Genomic DNA, 12340 nt, shown 5'->3' with positions numbered 1-12340 from the left:
ACTGCTCACCTCCAACGCTTGGAAGAGCACATCGGAACCTACTTCTCAATCCGTTTGACTGTGATCCTGGCTCAGTTGACATGTCGGTAAGTGAAATCGAAGGCTGCAGACAAGCGTTCACGGGTCACTACTGATTCATTTGAGTTCCTTACTCGAAAGGAATCCATCTCTGAATTCCAATTTGGGAACTGAGGTCTCTTTCTAGAGCTCCCACTTTTCGACTTGACCTCGTACTTTTCCGACTTATTATTTGTCTTGAAAGCATCATAAAACGAACGATCTGTGTGAAGCTGGAATAATTGCTCTGGGAACCACTGAACCAAGATCACAAGGGCTTCTCTGGCTTTAAAACTACTGCCTGCTATCCTTGTTTGTTCATTTGGTGGGGTTCATTTCGAGCCTGACCTACAATCAGTGCCTTGAAGAAGAAATATAAATGTGTATGTTTTATATTTGACCACTAGAGGGCACAAACTGCACATTTATACAGGCCCCTCAACCAAGAGCTCAACTAATGGCAAGAGGAAACGTACACATTGGCCAATGTGATAGGTCCTTATTTGTGGTTGGTAACTGTGTCAGTTTATGACTGGAAATTAGAAAATACAATATCTTAGTTACTTAACTTTTGGGTTGCCAGCTTGAAATTATTACAAAGAATAGTCCTAATGACGAGAGATTGATCCTATTTTCAGCATCTCACAACACCTTTCTAGCCTGAGGCCAATTGGCAAAAGTAACACCATCCAGTTGTGCAACACTGTACGTTGCTGCACTGAACAAAGCACAGGCACCTCACATGCTAAACATGCATTAGTCCTGCTTTAAACATCATTCCAGGTCTATTTTTACTCAGTCAAGACAGGACATTCTCAGATGTTACCATTTCCATTGTGGTTCAAATAAACCCCTAGCCATCTGCTGGCATGAGCCTCTCACTCCCCTGTAGGCATGCAATGGAAAGAATGACATCAGCACCCACTGATGCAACTCAACAATTTGATAAACTGTCACCGACTGACATCGCAGAAACGCCCCCTGCATACTTCTTTGATAAAATCAGTGGGAATATTTAATTTGGTGAATCACACTCTCACTCATGCTGTGTTTTTTTTCTGTATAACCTCATAACATGTGGACACTCAACTGGAGACTTCAAAATTCAATATGTATTGTAATGAAGCTCGCTAGATCACCCGAGAGGTGGGGAAAGTACTGGATTGAGCAGAGTAGCCTGATGCTGCCACCATCTTTATTTGACCGGTAGGGTCCAGCATCAAAGGATAGGACAAACCAAAACTCAACACAATGAATTTTATTAAATACATGATTTCATAAGACAGCGTGCATGAAATGCTAGGAAACCTGCTAAATTCCTGTAGTCTGTAGCCCAATCGGGAGCTGTTAAAATTACCCAAAGGTGTAAGGCACACAGGCTATTAAATGTGATAACGCGCTAAAAAGTGACACTGCACACACTAGTGAGATACTGTATATGGTTAAGGAGAACTGAACATCCAAGGTTCTACTACTACTTCACAGGCATAATAGCCTATACATGGTCCAGAGACCCACACGTGAAAATAAAGTCAGTCATAGAACCCACCACTTTGAGCTATGCAGTCTGCCATTCCTGTTCTGTTCGCCCCACATAACCAGTGGCAACCCGTTATTCAGGGCGGTGCATGTTATGTTGGCATTAATACATGTCACATATCAGTTTGCAAACTGCAGTTTGCAAACTGCATATATACATATATACATACATACATACATATATACGGAATGTTGCGCCGTGATTGGTTCAGTGTTCTGTCACTCCTGGGGACACTACGTCACCACCAAGTCTAAGGGTAGAGCTCTACAATTCTAGCCCGTTGGGTGCTGCCATATAGTTACATTAGAAGTGCCCATCCAAGAAGGCTCAAGGTCATTGGCCAAAGATGAAATTACGTCAAATCACATTATATCTACAGTAGCTTTGATTGGACTGATCATGTCAACATCATACTTTCAAAATCTTAGCTAGCAGTCATCCTCATGAATCAAGTCGACAATCTACTGGCAAATCCTTTTTAATCCTTGTCAAATGAAGAGAAATTATGAAGATAAATTATAGATAAAACATATTGGTCATTGAACATAAACATTGCACAACAAGTTGAAAATGGAAAATTCAAGAATGAGTGGTTTGGAAGGAATCAGTGGCTAACTGCAAGCATTTCAAAGCAATCATTAGCCTGCTACTCAGTAGAGAGGCTGTGTGGTCGAAAGTCTAAGATGAAGGGTCTATTTTCTTAGTTTAAAATTATAAACATTCAACATTGGCCATGCTGTCAATGAAGCATGATTTACGCCGCCCTCAAACAACTGTTAACTCGGGAACTGCAAGATCTGACTTTAGTGAGTTCAAGACAACAGGGAACTTGGGTAAAATGAGCTACGACTGGGAAAACACGTTTTTCTAGAGCTACGACCTGAATATCACTGACGTCATCATGATTTAACCTTTTTTTTCAGAGTTCCCAGTTGTCTTGAAAGCACCATAAATCTAGAGAATGCCAGACTTTGATGGGTGTTGGTGCTCGTGGGCTAGATGCAGCTGGCAACACCAGCTCTGGATGCTGGAAGTTGGATGACTCCTCGTGGGCTAGATGCAGCTGGCAACACCAGCCCTGGGTGCTGGAGGTCGGATGACCCCTCATGGGCTAGATGCAGCTGGCAACAGCAGCCCTGGGTGCTGGAGGTCGGATGACCCCTCGTGAGCTAGATGCAGCTGGCAACATCAGCCCTGGGTGCTGGAGTTCGGATGACCCCTCGTGGGCTAGATGCAGCTGGCAACACCAGCACTGGATGCTGATCTCTTGAAGTGGTCTTAGAATTCAACACAGCCCCTCTCCCGGGAGAAGCCATAGCAGACTGGACCCCCGGCCTGTGATACCACTGACTGGGTCCTGGGTTGACTTCCGGATGGCAGGAAGGCCTGGGGTGGTTGGGCAGGAGTTGCTAAATCTCTATCTCCCCCCAGCCAACTAACAAGGAACAAAGGGTTTAAGTTGATTGAAATGCACCACAGTTTCGGGACCTCCCTCCGCCAGTGCTATCTGATACAGGACATCTGAAACCCGGTCTAACACTTTGAAAGTGCCCTTGTAGTGCCTCTAACTATGACATACCCCCACTTCCTGGCCTTATTTCAAACCCAAACCAATTTCACCCACAGAACAATATTGACAATTGTCCCTAAAATCAAAGTTAGCTTTCTGTTGACCAGAGGCTCTAGCTTGGTGTCTTTTCACTGTCCCCGCAACAGTAGGCAAAGTGTCAACCAGCCTCGATATACTGTATATTCACAGATGTAAACTTTTCCACTGTGATCTATGTCTAGCATCACATTGATTGGAAGAACTCACCACCTGGATTCGATCTTATGTAGCAAAATTTGAAATTGTGTTTTTTACATTGGATAAAAGTAGAGACTCAGAGCTACAAAATGGTATATCATACACTGCATTTTTTAGGTACAATGGGAAAGTAATTGTCACACCCTGACCTGAGAGAGATGTTTTATTTCTCTATTTTGTTAGGTCAGGGTGTGGGGTGGGCAGTTTATGTGGTATATTTCTATGTTGTCTTTTTCTTTGATTGGCCTAGTATGGTTTCCAATCAGGGGCAGCTGTCTATCGTTGTCTCTGATTGGGAATCATATTTAGGCAGCCCTTTTCCCTCCTTCAGTGTGGGATCTTGTTTTTATACAGCTCAGTAAGCCTGCAGAACGTGATGGTCGTTTTCCGTTGTTTATTATTTTTGATTTAGTGTTCTGAGTTATAATAAATACTGAACATGAGCACTTACCACGCTGTACCTTGGTCTCCTCCTTTCGACAATCGTCACTGTAATTCTGCTTTGAAAGTTGATAAACTTGTAAACTCACTTTTGAGAAAATGGCCATTGAATGTTTTGGTATCTACTGAAAAGCAATTTTTTTGTCTACACCCATTCAGCAGCGTTCACACCATCTTAAGCATTATCCCCACCCATCTCGTTTCGCTCTCGGAGCATTCAGAGCGCACACTTGACGCTCTGGACAATGATTTGTTTACCTCTGGATAACATGAAAACTGCCAAACCAGCTCTGCAGGCAACAATTTCATTACGCTTTTTTGCCGACGTTTACTGACACCGGCCATATTCAACACTTTAGCTTGAAATGAAACCACTTTTTGTCAAAATTAGAAACGTGTAATATTTGAAAATGTAGCTAGCTAATGTTAGACTATCTTACCCGTATACATCATCATGCATGATAGACGCGTCTCCCTGTCACGGATGCCATGCCACGGTTGCCCTTAGTTTGAAGATATAATTCAGAGACAGGTGTTTTCTCCATCTCTTTAGCTAACATACTCTAATTCCACTGATTTCAAAACTCGATCCTCCAGAAAGTGGAGAGAAACACTTATGCAGCTCCACTTCACAATACATAAAAAAAGCAGCAATCGACAGGATTACCAACACAGACTGACCAACTCAAATAGACAGAAGCCTTCTATATGGCAGACCAATCCTCTCTCCTCTCTCTGCATGTCCAGCCCACTCATCTCAGCCATTCATGGCTAGCGGGAAGGTTGCAGGCTTTTTCTGTGGCTTAACCAACAAGGCTCCTAATTTAACAATTTTATTCGTATATACAGATGGCATACAAGTTTGTTATTAAGGCACATGAAAGTTTATATGTTCCAGAAGGCATTTCTGCCAAAAAAAATGCATTTTGATAAAAAATAATTAAAAAAAAACGTTAGAATGGCTCTCCTGTGAAGTCGTAACTTGCGACACACGCCTAGTTTCCTGAAACAGGTCACAATTTCCTGACCAAACAGCAATTTGTATAGGGAAAACCCGGTACTTGCAAGAACACTACTGCGATAGACCATCATGACATAGGGTAGAAGAACGTCCCAGTTCAACTGATTTTCATCTACAAAAAGAGACAGCATAGACAAAAGTTGCCATTAAAGAGCTCGACCAACCCATCTGACTGGGGATGATACACAGAGGTTCGACCCTGCAAATGTCTTTGAAAGATTGGATTCACAATTGCTTCCCTGATCTGAGTGAAATCCACTCCTCTGCCAAAACCTTGGTGATGGAGAAGGCTTCTTGGTTGGGAAGAGGAAATGCCTGTGTCCATTTTGAGAAATAATCTCTGACTACTAGGATGTACTTATTCCCGCATCTTCTTGCTGGGCCTGTGCCAAGTCATCCCCAGCCCTGCTTCCTGTTCTAGGCCTGCCAGCTGGTTGATATGCCTCAATGCATGAATCACAGGGCACTGATCAGAGTGGGGGCTTGCCGCAACATGGCAGAGAATGCAGGTAGCCTCGGCAGGGCGTCTGCATTCACATGCTGCTTTCCGAGGTGGTGCACAATCTTATACTGAAAATTGGCCAACTGTTTCACCCACCGAGCTAGCTGCACTTCTAAATCTTGAAAGTTGTGCAACCATCGTTGGGAGTTGTGGTTGGTACGCAAAATTAACTCTTTGCCTAAGAGATAATTTTTCAAGTATTTTGTGGAAGTAACTTATTTTTGGTTGTAGCATAATTGACTTCTTGCTTTGTCAGAGCTCGACTAGCATATGCTTCCACATGCTCCAATCCTCCCTCTTCTTGGGTTAGTACAGCTCCTATTCCTTCATTTCTAGCATCAGTAACTCTGATCACTGTCTTGTGAGGATCTGGGTAGGACAAGACTGGTGGAGTAGGGAGGCTAACTTTCAACTGAGTGAATGCCCACTGGCAGTTTTCCCCCATTGAAACAGTGGGCCAGGTATTTTAGCCAACCCGCTTATGCTAAAATGCCCTACAAAACTCCATACATATGTCAAGTTCTTAGGAACGGGCCACCCCCTTACAGCTTCTACCTTGGCATGATCTGCCATCCCGCCTTCCGCCGAGATACTGTACATTGAGAGGAAAAGAGATTGCACTTGGAGGGTTTGACCTTGAGATTGGCCTGGCGCAGCTTGGAAAGAACTTCATCCAGACAGAGATGTTATTGTAGGTATGACAGAACACAATACCATCCAAATCAACTAAACAGGTGGTCCACTGCGAATCTGCTAGGACTACGTCCATCAACCTCTGGAAGGTTCTTGGTGCGTTGCATGAATCAAAACTTAAAACATTGAATTCAAACAGGTCCTGTCTGGTACAAAACTGCCAGTACCCAGTGGTTAGGTCGAGGGTGGAGAACCAGCAAGCCTTGCTCAAACTGTCAAGAGCATTGTCAATTCTTAGGAGCGGGTAAGCATCTTTCTCAGTGACAACATTGAGTCTCTGATAATCAGCACAGAAACGTCAAGTTCCATCGTTTTTTTTTTTTTACCAGAACGACAGGGGCTGCCCAAGAGCTACATGAGGGGCGGATGATGCCATGATATAGCATTAGGTCAATGTAGTCTGCGGCTTCCTGACGCAGTTGAAGGGGGATCCTGCACCGGCAATTTTAATGGGTTTTGCGTTACCTGTATCTATCTGATGCACCATAAGGCGCGTTCGACCTATATCCGTATCTCCTGTACTAAAAACAGAAGTGTGCCAATGGAGCAGTTCACAAATGGAATGAAGTTCAGCGGGTTCAAAACCTCTCTCTTCTTTAGGCCTCCTGAAGAATCATCACTACAGACTCGGGTTCGATCCCGGGCTGTATCACAACCGGCCGTGATTGGGAGTCCCATAGGGCGGCGCACAATTGGCCCAGCGTCGTCCGGATTAGGGAGGGTTTGGCCGGGGGCTCTTCATGCTCTAGCGACTCCTTGTGGCGGGATGGGCACCTGCAGGGTGACCTTGGTCGTCAGGTGAACGGTGTTTCCTCCGACACATTGGTGCGCCTGGGTTCTGGGTTAAGCAGGCGGGTGTTAAGAAGCGTGGTTTGGCGGATCATGTTTCGGAGGACGCATGACTTGACCGTTGGGGAGTTGCAGCGATGAAACAAGATTGAAATTGGGGAGAAAAAGGGGGTAAAATACAAAAATAACAAAAATACACACAAAAACTCTCTTCCAAACCTAATTTCTCCACAAGGGTATTTACAGACCAGGGCAAGTACATGCTCTCTTCACTCCGCTTTTCGGAGTCTACCACTTCACTGTCTACCTCCACCTGATTGAACAGAGTACCAATTTTCATGCCCCATTTTAGATTTTGGGCTACATCAGTCACATTAATTACATGCACTGGCATAAACCTCTGATCATCTGTACTCATGATGTGAGCCACCAGGACATCGCAATGGTTGGGCAGAGAGGAAGAGGGTTCCAGCATACCTTTGGTATACTTGTTGGGAAGACCCGCGCCTGGGATAATGACTTCAATACGGGGTGAGACAACTGTATGAGTTTGGCTCCCGAGTGGCGCAGTGGTCTAAGGCACTGCATCTCAGTGCAAGAGGCATCACTACAGTCCCTGGTTCGAATCCAGGCTGTATCACAAACGGCCATGATTGGGAGTCCCATAGAGCGGCACACAATTGGCCCAGTGTCATACAGGTTTGGCTGGGGTAGGCGTCATTGTAAATAAGAATTTGTTCTTAACCAACTTGCCTAGTTAATTAAAGGTTAAATGTAAAACAAAACAAGTTTGGGTTGATTAGCATCATACAACAAGAGAGGCAGCTTCTTCCGATTAGTTGGCAGCATCTTTCCCCCAGCTCAATCACAGCACAAAAGGTAGCTAGAAAGTCAGTGCCAAGCTAAATGTATTAGGGCAGGATATCTGCCACTAAGAATTCCCAACTACGGCCAAGGACCCAAATTGACAAACACTCTGCCAACGGCTCAGGATCTCCATTTCCCCCCCCATTAGCTACAGCAAATTTGCCCTGGTAATACATAAACTCTGTGTCTTCATTAGCTATTTTTATCCATATATGCTTATCAACTAGTAGATGAGTGTACCACCCACCTAGTTTAGCATTGAGGCACACCCCGGAAGTGTTCTTGTCACATGGAGAGGCCAGTCTAGAAGAAGGAGGAACGGGGGCGAGCACAGCCCATCCAGTTTCCCAGTAGGTAGGAGCAATTTTATTCTGTAATAAGGAAACCCGCTTTGTCCCCGAGTGGCGTGCGCACTAGTCACATGTACCGGGTCGTCTATAGGCGGGGGGGGGGAGGGGGGGTTGTTACCGCAGCGTGCAAAGATTTGACCTCTTGTCGAAGCCATTCTACTACACCAAGCAAAACCTACATTTGAGCAACACTAGTTGATGGAGAGAGGGATGGAGAGTATCCAACACACCTCGGACCCTGGCATCGAGGGCTATGCGACTACCTTCCAAACTCCTGATGACTTCCATCTCAGACGCAGTACTTAAGGCCTGCTCCAAAGTAGCGGGCCTAGAGACTGACTCGTGAGTCCCCACTAAATATACTGAACAAAAATATCAAACGCAACATGTAAAGTGCTGGTCCCATGTTTGATGAGCTGAAATAAAATATCCCAGAAATGTTCCATATGCACAATAATGCACAAATCTATTTACATCTCTTTAAGTGAGCATTTATATTTTGCCAAGATAATTCATCAACCTGACAGGTGTGGCATATCAAGAAGCTGATAAAACAGCATGATCATTACACAGGTGCACCTTGTGCTGGGAACAATAGAAAGCCACTAAAATGTGCACTTTTGTCGCACAACACAATGCGACAGATCTGCCAAGTTTTGAGGGAGCGTGCAATTGACATGCTGACTGCAGGAATGTTCACCAGAGCTGTTGGCAGAGAATTGAATGCTCTTTTTAGTTGTTTTAGTGAATTTGGCAGTACGTCCAACCGGCCTCACAACCACAGACCACCTGTAACCACGCTAGTCCAGGTTCTCCACATCCGGCTTCTTCACCTGCGGGATCGTCTGAAACCAGCCACCCTGACAGCTGATGAAATTGTGGGTTTGCACAACTGAAGAATTTTGGCACAAACTGTAAGAAACCATCTCAGGGAAGCTCATCTGCGTTCTCGTCATCCTCACCAAGGTCTTGACCTGACTGCAGTTTGGCGTCGTAACCCACTTCTGTGGGCAAATGCTCATCTTCGATGGCCACTGACACGCTGGAGAAGTGTGCTCTTCACAGATGAATCCCGGTTTCAACTGTACCAGGCAGATGGCAGACAGCGTGTATGGTGTTGTGTGGGTGAGTGGTTTGCTGATGTCAACGTTGTGAACAGAGTGCCACATGGTGGCGGTGGGGTTATGGTATGGGCAAGCATAAGCTACGGACAACAAACACAATTGCATTTTATCTATTGCAATTTGAATGCACAGAGGTACCGTGATGGGATCCTGAGGCCCATTGTCAAGCCATTCAACCGCCGCTATCACATCATGTTTCAGCATAATAATGCACGGCCCCATGTCACAAGGATCTGTACACAATTTCCCCCAAAGCTGAAAATGTCCCAGTTCGTCCATGGTCTGCATACTCACCAGACATGTCACCCGTTGAGCATGTTTGGGATGAGCTGGATCGACGTGAACGACAGCATGTTCCAGTTCCCACCAATATCCAACAACTTCGCATAGCCATTGAGGAGTGGGACCACATTCCACGGGCCACAATCAACAGCCTGATCAACTCTATGAAAAGGAGATGTGTCGTGCTGCATGAGGCAAATGGTGGTCACATCAGATACTGACTGGCTTTCTGATCCTTTTTTTAAGTTATCTGTGACCAACAGATGCCTATCTGTATTCCCACTCATGTGAAATTCATAGATTAGGGCCTAATGAATTTATTTCAATTGACTGATTTCCTTATATTAACTGTAACTTTTTAAAATCTTTGAAATTGTTGCATGTTGCATTTATATTTTTGTTCAGTTCAGTATGACATGTTATGTTTGGTATGGCTACATAAGACAGATGGTTATTTAAGGCAAAAATGAAAGTAGGGTTGTTGGGGTAGATGTTTAACTTGAACGTCTAGCAACCCAAAGGTTGTGTACTCGAATCTCATCACAGACAACTTCAGCATTTTTGCTAACCATTCCCCTAACGTAACCCTTTAGCCAACCCTAACCCTTCCCTTAACCCTTTAACCTAACTCCTAAACATAACCCTAACCCCTAGCCTAGCTAACGTTAGCCAGTTAGCTAACGTTGGCAACCTAGCTAGAATTCTTAACATATTATACGTTTTGAAATTCGTAACATATCATGGGTGATGGACATCCACAAATTAATACACCATTAATACACCATTAACCTCATTATACTAAATGGAGTGTCTCAGATTTACATACAGAATAATACAAAATGCTCTGAGACCAGGTTCTTAATTCACATGTCCAAGAACACAATACAAAACTGGAGAGATGGCTTGCACCCCTAGCAACCCCACTATCTACTCTGGTTCCCCAAATTCCCCCTCACTACCTGTCTTTCGCCGGCTGCCAGATCACACCCATTGTTCATTTTGTTTCACCAGAAGTACATTCATTTCCAATGGAACGCTGCATTTGCCTTGCAGTATTGTGTTGCAGAGGCAGTCGCATTGCGTTCTGTGTGGTGCATAACACCTTGATCACACCGATAGTGCTTGCGCAAAAAAGTAGGTAGCATCATCTGGGTATGTGTGAAACAACAGTTCAATATTCTCCCTCTGCTACCATTTCTGTCAAGCCTCAACGCATACAGTTTGACACGCATATTTGATCAATCCAATGTATGCACCACACAGAACACGCTGCAACTGCTTCTGCAACAAGGCAAACACAGCATTTCATTGGAAGTGAACATACTTCTGGTATACCAAAATGCAAAACACGGTCAGTGTGATCGGGGCATAAGTTGGATTTATTGGATGTATGCATCAAACTGTATGCCCTTTGACGCTTGACAGAACTGGTAGCAGAAGGTGAATGTTGAACTTTTGCTGCACACATATCCAGATGATGCTCTGTACCATTTTGCGCAAAACCACTGTCAGTGTGATCGAGGCATAAGGGGAGTGCAAGCTACAAGACCAACATCTATCAAGGCACAGCTCTCAGCTCTGCTTTATATCAGTTGCTCAGTCCCGGGCAGAGGCAGGCACAGGTGCAAGCAATTAGTTCATGATTTAGTGACGTCCTCCCTTACAAGCTGTCTCACAGCTTCACCACAGTATCATCATTATGACCACTCAAACTAATGAGCACCAATTAACAATCAAACTTAACATGAAAGTTACATAAAAAAGATCTGGACAACTCTTGGATAATTGGTCAAGTTGACAAGAATTTATTTTGAATAATGATTGTACCGTCACAGTACACCAGCAGTCAACTTGACCACCCACTTCCCTTCTGTCCAGACCACCCAAATAACCACCTTTATTAGATTAAGCCGTCACTGACAGGGACATTGTAGTTTGCAATTCAACCAATTATTCCCCTCCTCTCTTCTTCTCTCTTTTTGTAGCCAACCACCTGTGACTTCATTGTGTCTTGACCCCCTCTTCCCCCGATCCTTTCACTTCCCTGTTCCCTTTCTTTTCATTTCCTTCCTTAACAAACAACAAACATCAGCACTCCCTTTCCCTTTGACTCCCATCCATCCGAGAAAAAGCCTGTTCATTCTGTTCATCAAGACACATCCAGACATAGTTAAAATGAAACCACATTGAAATTAATACAACTGGATATTTTATGTTTAGTCAATAACAATACACTTTACTATTAAATTCTGTATGATATTCTGATTCAATGACCTTTGACCAAGGACCTTTGGTCGATGACCTTTTTGATCATAGACCTTTTGCATTACTCTTTATGTAGTATGATTGCTAGTAGGCCTATAGATGATTTGTGAAACATATCTATAGGCTAGGCATAGGCAGGCAGTCATTGAATCGTCTATACGTTTTTCTTCCTTTAAAATTGTACAAATGTTCTTAACAAGTGGGTACAAATGTAACCATCTTGCAAGTAAAATTTATCAATATGATTTGTACATTCTGGAACATTGTCGCGCTGACTGAAGTAACCGGGATTGCCCGCCTACCGTGGTATGGGCCAGTCAGATGAGATAGGGCGATGCGGAAGTCATAGTTCCGTTCACTTCAGTTCAGTCTGAAACTCGTGGTAGCGGCAGAACGGTCACACGCTTTCACACCTCAACACCTCGACCAAACCGGCTTTGCCTCATCCACGAAAAGGTGAGCACAACAGATACAGAGGGGGACAGACACATACATTGAATGGGAAAACTATTCGAAGTAAATGGATAGGCAATTGTTAGGCTACTTTTATTTTTGTTTAAAGGAGATACGAGTTAGTGTGCGTAGTCACATCCACCCACAAA

The 12340-nt window shown here is 44.1% G+C and overlaps 1 protein-coding gene across 4 annotated transcripts in view; it reads left to right on the top strand.

Moving 5' to 3' along the window:
• Positions 1 to 12043: 12043 nt before the first annotated feature.
• pdlim5b (PDZ and LIM domain 5b) overlaps positions 12044 to 12340 on the top strand; it is a 73999-nt gene continuing 73702 nt past the window's right edge. For all 4 annotated transcript variants that reach the window (XM_014130046.2, XM_014130040.2, XM_014130035.3 and 1 more), the window contains exon 1: positions 12044 to 12194. The gene's annotated coding sequence lies outside the window, so the exon portion shown is untranslated. The remainder of the gene's footprint in view (positions 12195 to 12340) is intronic.

Source organism: Salmo salar, chromosome 01, assembly GCF_965601325.2.
Source record: "Salmo salar chromosome 01, fSalSal1, whole genome shotgun sequence".
In the NCBI taxonomy this organism is placed as follows: Eukaryota; Metazoa; Chordata; class Actinopteri; order Salmoniformes; family Salmonidae; genus Salmo; species Salmo salar.
This window is presented reverse-complemented; position numbering and strand designations above follow the sequence as displayed.